Source organism: Rhinatrema bivittatum, chromosome 1 (genome assembly GCF_901001135.1).
Source record: "Rhinatrema bivittatum chromosome 1, aRhiBiv1.1, whole genome shotgun sequence".
NCBI lineage: Eukaryota > Metazoa > Chordata > Amphibia > Gymnophiona > Rhinatrematidae > Rhinatrema > Rhinatrema bivittatum.
In genome coordinates, this window is record NC_042615.1 from 839,550,552 (window position 1) to 839,556,551 (window position 6,000).

Below are 6,000 nucleotides of genomic sequence, written 5' to 3' on the forward strand. Positions count from 1 at the left end.
GATCATGCCACCCTTCTAGCATCTCCCTAAGTATTACCCCATCCCCAAAAAGGTGATTCACTCCCACTGTCTAAGAGTGTTGTCCCTTATGTTCTGAGTGACAGACACTCACCCTACTTCTTAAGTAAAAGTTATATCCCTCACTCATCACAGGCCGATACAGTAAAAGTCGCGGGAGAGCGGGCGAGCACCCGCTCTCCTGGGTGTGCGATTTAGTATTCAAATGAGGGCCTATGGCAAAAAGAGACGCTAGGGACACTAGCACGTCCCTAGCGCCTCTTTCTTGACAGGAGCGGTGGCTGTCAGCGGGTTTGACAGTCGACGCTCAATTTTGACGACGTCGGTTCTCAAACCCGCTGACAGCCACGGGTTCGGAAACCGGACGCCGGCAAAATTGAGCGTCCGGTTTTCAACCCGCAAGCCGCGGGCCTATTTTAAACTTTTTTTTTTTTTAATTATTTTTTACTTTTGGGACCTCCGACTTAATATCGCCATGATATTAAGTCGGAGGCTGTACAGAAAATTAGTTTTTACTGCTTTTCTGTGCACTTTCCCGGTGCCTTTGGGTAGACACTAATTTCTGAAAGTAAAATGTGCGGCTTGGTTACACATTTTACTTATTGTACCACGCGGGAATAACTAACTAATAGCGCCATCAACGTGCATTTGCATGTTGCGGGCGCTATAAGTTTCGGGGGGGGGGGGGAATTGCTGCGCGTTTTCGACGTGCTATTACCCCTTACTGAATAAGGGGTAAAGCTAGCACGTAAAAACGCGGGTTAACAGTGCACTCCACCAGAGCGCACTGTACTGTATCGGCCTGTCAATGAGCAAGAGACTCCCTGTGCTCTCTGACTGAGAAACTCACCCTGCTTGCTGTAAGAGACTCACTCCACTCTGAGTAACTTATTGAAATAGAAGCAGTAAAAGACCCAACGTTTCTCTCTGAGAGAGGCTCATCCTGCTTCTTCAGTAAAAGCAGGATGAGTTTTAACATAACTCTACCAGAACCTAACATAACTCTACCAGAATCCTCCCAATTAGCTAGACGCTTGTTACAGCCACAGTATAGACATATGTTCTCAACCTCTAGTTTTTTGCTGTTCTTTTATTTCCAGGCTACTCTTGCCCACAAGTTCCATCTCCCTGTTATATGTAACTGCGCTTCAGCCTTCCTGTTATTTGGTTATGTTTAGTTAGTCCCTAAGTTCTATGTAAACCGGTCTGATATGAATCTTGTCATGAAGTTCGGTATAGAAAAATGTTAAATAAATAAAAATAAAATAAATAAAAGATATATCCCTCACTCAAGAAACAACATATTCTCTATGCACTCTGAGTGAGAGATTTACCCTGCTCTCTAGAAGAGACTTACTCACTATCTAAGTAAGAGACCCATCATCCCTTCTCTCTGAGAGAAACTAATCCTGCTTATTAAGTAAAACATGTATCCTTCAGTGAAGGAGCAATAGACTCTCCATGCTCTCTATAAGATACTCCTTACAATCTGAGAAAGAGACCTCTCATCCCTTCTCTCTGAGAAAAACTAATCCTGCTTATTAAGTAAAACATGTATCCTTCAGTGAAGGAGCAAGAGACTCTCCCTGCTCTCTATAAGATACTCCTTACACTCTGAGTAAGAGACTTATCATCCCTTCTCTCTGAGAGAAACTAATCCTGCTTATTAAGTAAAACATGTATCCTTCAGTGAAGGAGCAAGAGACTCTCCCTGCTCTCTATAAGAGACTCACTTACACTCTGAGTAAGAGACCTCTCATCCCTTCTCTCTGAGAGAGACTAATCCTGCTTATTAAGTAAAACATGTATCCTTCAGTGAAGGAGCAAGAGACTCTCCCTGCTCTCTATAAGATACTCCTTACACTCTGAGTAAGAGACCTCTCATCCCTTCTCTCTGAGAGAAACTAATCCTGCTTATTAAGTAAAACATGTATCCTTCAATGAAGGAGCAAGAGACTCTCCCTGCTCTCTATAAGATAAACCTTACACTCTGAGTAAGAGACTTATCATCCCTTCTCTCTGAGAGAGACTCACACCATTTCCCTCACTCACTGAGAGAGAGACTCCCCTTGCTTGCTCAAATACTTTTCAGAGATTTTCTGTTCTTACCTCCCGTATCCTGAGCAGATGCCCGTGGGTGCATCCAGAGAGTGAGGAGGGCTAGAAGGAGGAAGATGCCACCTGCTGTCTTCATGGTGCTGCTGGACTCTGTGTCTGAGTCTCATGCTCTGTCCTGTTCAGAATTTATACACAGAAGGGGCTGGAGCAACAGAAGGAGGGTTGGTTTAGTATGAAATTACAACACAGCATGTCCCCACCTTACTTCATGTCACCACCTGATAGTTACACAATACATATGGGCAGTGATTTATGGTATGGCTAAGGATCCACTCAACTCACCTCACTTTATTCAGCTTTATTTAAACATTTCTCTTTTAGTATTTAATACAAACAAGGCACACATATGTTTACTGGGTGAGGAATTGGTTAATTACCAGAACACAGTCCTTTCTGCTGAAGGATAAGTAGAGTACTTCAGAGCTCAGTGCTAGAACCAGTTCTTACCAATATCTTTATTGGAGATTTTCTAGAGAGGCTCCAGGGAAAGATGTAATTATTTGTAGATGATGCAAAGGCTGTAACTGAGTAGCAATATTGGAAGGGGTGGAAAAGATAGCTTGGAAGCTATGGTTCAGTGGAGAAAGTGTAAAATCATGCACCTGAGGACATAAATCTATTAGCAGCATGAGTTAGGAGAACTAGGAGTAATCATCTGAGAGGACCTGAATGAAGCAACTCAATGTAAGGAATCAACAGGAAAAGCTGTGTGCTCAGTTGCTTTAGCAGAAAGCATCAGCAGAACAAATGAGATTTTTTTGTCCTTGTATAGACCTCATCTTGATGGAAGTGTTCAGGTCTGGAGGTTGTAATTTCAGAAGGACTGTTTGATAAGGACTTCTAAAATAATACTAGACCCTTAGCACAAACTCTGCAAAGAAAAGCTTAAAACATTCCTCGCTAGAAGAAAAAAATCTGTGGCTGTACTTTTATCTGGTTTCAGAAATATTTAATGATTTTTCAATCTTCAGGCAGGTTGCTATCCAGCCATCAGTGTTTCAGTCATCAGCAGTTGCATCTATTTAATAACTGACTTCTAATATCTGCTGCAATCCATTATGTCTCATAGACACAGTATTCTAGTCTCTAAGACATACTGCTTGCTACGTTCATGAATAAAACCAAGAACCTCTCACAAGAAATTGCCACCCTGAGTCAGACCAGACCATCAAGCCCAGCCTCCTGTTTCCAAAAGTGGCCAATCCAAGACACAAGTACCTGGCAATTACCCAAACACTAGGGAGTAGATAACCACGCATAACCACGAAAACCTGCCCCTGTGCGCACCGAGCCTATTTTGCATAGGCTCGGTGGCGTGCACAAGCCCCAGGACGCGCGTATGTCCCGGTGCTTTGAAAAAGAGGTGGGGAGGGGGCGGGGTCATGGGCGTGGTGCCGATCCGGAGGCGGTCCAGGGGCGTGACATGCACAAGATACGCCTGCAAGAGGCAGGCGTAAAACATAAAATAAGGTAGGGGGGATTTAGGTAGAGCTGGGGGGTGGGTTAGATAGGGGAAGGGAGGGGAAGGTGGGGGGGAGTGAAAGAAAAATTCCCTCCAAGGCCAATCCGATTTTGATTTCGGAGCGGCCTTGGAGGGAACGGGGAAAGCCATCGGGGCTCCCCTAGGTCTTAGCGTGCGCAAGGTGCTCAAGTGTGCACCCATTTACGCGCGCCGACTCTGGACTTTATAACATGCGTGCGGGAGCGCGCGCATGTTATAAAACTGGGTGTTCATTTGTGCGCGCCAGGTAGAACGCACAAATGTACCCTCCGTGCGTAGGATTAAAAATCTGCTCCTAAGTATATCCCATGCTACTGATGCCAGTAATAGCAGTGGCTATTCCCTAACTCATCTTGATTAATAGCAGGTAATGGACTTCTCCTCCAGGAACTTATCCAATCCTTTTAAAGCCCAGCTACACTAACCGCACTAACCACATCCTCTGGCAATGAATTCCAGAGCTTTATTGTGCATTGAGTGAAAAAGAATTGTCACCAATTTGTTTTAATTGTGCTACTTGTTAATTTGATGGAGTTCCCCCTATATTATCTGAAAAAAGTAAAGAACTGATTCATATTTACCCGTTCAAGTCCAATCATGATCTTAAAGACCTCTATCATACCCCCCTTTATCTGTCTCTTCTCCAAGCTGAACAGCCCTAACCTCTTCAGCCTTTCCTCATAGGGGAGTTGTTCCATTCCCCTTATCATTTTGGTAGCCCTTCTCTGTACCTTCTCCAGTGCAACTATATCTTTTTTTGAGATGCGGCGACCAGAATTGTACACAGTAATCAAGATGGGGTCACACCATGGAGCGATACAGAGGCATTATGACATTTTCCGTTTTATTCACCATTCTCTTTCTAATAATTCCCAACATTCTGTTTGCTGTATTGACTGCTGCAGCACACTGAGCCGACGATTTCAAAGTATTATCCACTATGACGCCTAGATATTTCTCCTTGGTGGTAGCTCCTAACATGTATCCTAACATCGTTAACTACTCCATGGGTTATTTTTCCCTATATGCATCACCTTGCACTTATCCACATTAAATTTCATCTGCCATTTGGATGCCCAATCTTCCAGTCTCACAAGGTCCTCCTGCAACTTATCACAATCTGCTTGTGATTTAACTACTCTGAACAATTTTGTATCATCTGCACATTTGATTATCTCACTCGTCGTATTTCTTTCCAGATCATTTATAAATATATTGAAAAGTAAGGGTCCCAATACAGATCCCTGAGGCACCCCACTGTCCACTCCCTTCCACTGAGAAAATTGCCCATTTAATCCTACTCTCTGTTTCCTGTCTTTTAGCCAGTTTGCAATCCATGAATGGTCATCGCCTCCTATCCCATGCCTTTTTACTTTTCCTAGAAGCCTCTCATGAGGAACTTTGTCAAACGCCTTCTGAAAATCCAAATATACTACATCTACCGGTTCTCCATTATCCACCCTCTCCCCCGAAATATAAAATTCAGAGTATACCCATGCAGGAAGGCAAGAATTAGGAGAGAAGCTGATGAAAGGAGGGGAGGGAGAACAGGAGATTAGGATCATAAGAGAAAAGGAAAATCGTGGAAGTGGCGGAGTAGGATAGAGGAAGAGTCTGATGTGGATGGGTTTTTGGTGGGGGGGTGGAGCAGGAGGAAGGAGACTGATGAGAATGAGCTGGTATTGGGAGAAGAATGACCTGTGGGACTTTCCCTGGCTTAGGTTTTGGCCACATGAGTCTTGTGGCCAAAACCTAAGCCAGGGAAACCTAAGCCAGTAGTCTAATGAGTCTTCCCCATGTCTACCTTACCTTCTCGTCTCTGGACATTTAAATACAGGGTGGTCATTTTATTCATAATCCACTCTGTTCTGTTTGTCTTTATTACTGGGGGCACTGTAATTTGAGTTCATTTCAGCCCCCCCAATCATTTTCAAAATTTGTCTCCTATAGATAACACAACATGTTTCGTAGGTGCAGACAAGGCAGATAGATGCACCCCAACTCCTCCGGTTTCTCCCACCAGCATTTCACACCCAAATCAGCAACGGGATGGGGCCACTAGCCCTCAATCACAGGACAGCTAGGGGGAGAAAGACAGGCTCAGACTTTCTGCAGGAAGCAGCTATAGAGGCTGCCCCGATGATGCAGCAGTGTCCATAGGTGCAAGCAAGGCAGGTGGAAGGCCCACATGGATGATGTCAGCAGGAAGTCATTGTTACTTGAGTGTGATGACAGGACAGCTGGCGCGGATGAACACAGACTCAAACTCGCTGCAGGGAGCAGCTATACAGGCAACCCTGATGATGCAGCAGTGTCCATAGATACAGGCAAGCAAGGCAGGTGGAAAGCCCACTTGGATGATG

General features: G+C 44.5%; 1 long non-coding RNA gene across 1 annotated transcript in view; it reads right to left on the reverse strand.

Annotated features, from left to right (window-relative positions):
• Positions 1-2,266, reverse strand: part of LOC115082654 — a 41,433-nt gene extending 39,167 nt beyond the window's left edge. Inside the window, exon 1 of the long non-coding RNA XR_003854224.1 lies at positions 2,128-2,266. This is a non-coding gene — a long non-coding RNA (uncharacterized LOC115082654). The remainder of the gene's footprint in view (positions 1-2,127) is intronic.
• Positions 2,267-6,000: the final 3,734 nt, after the last annotated feature.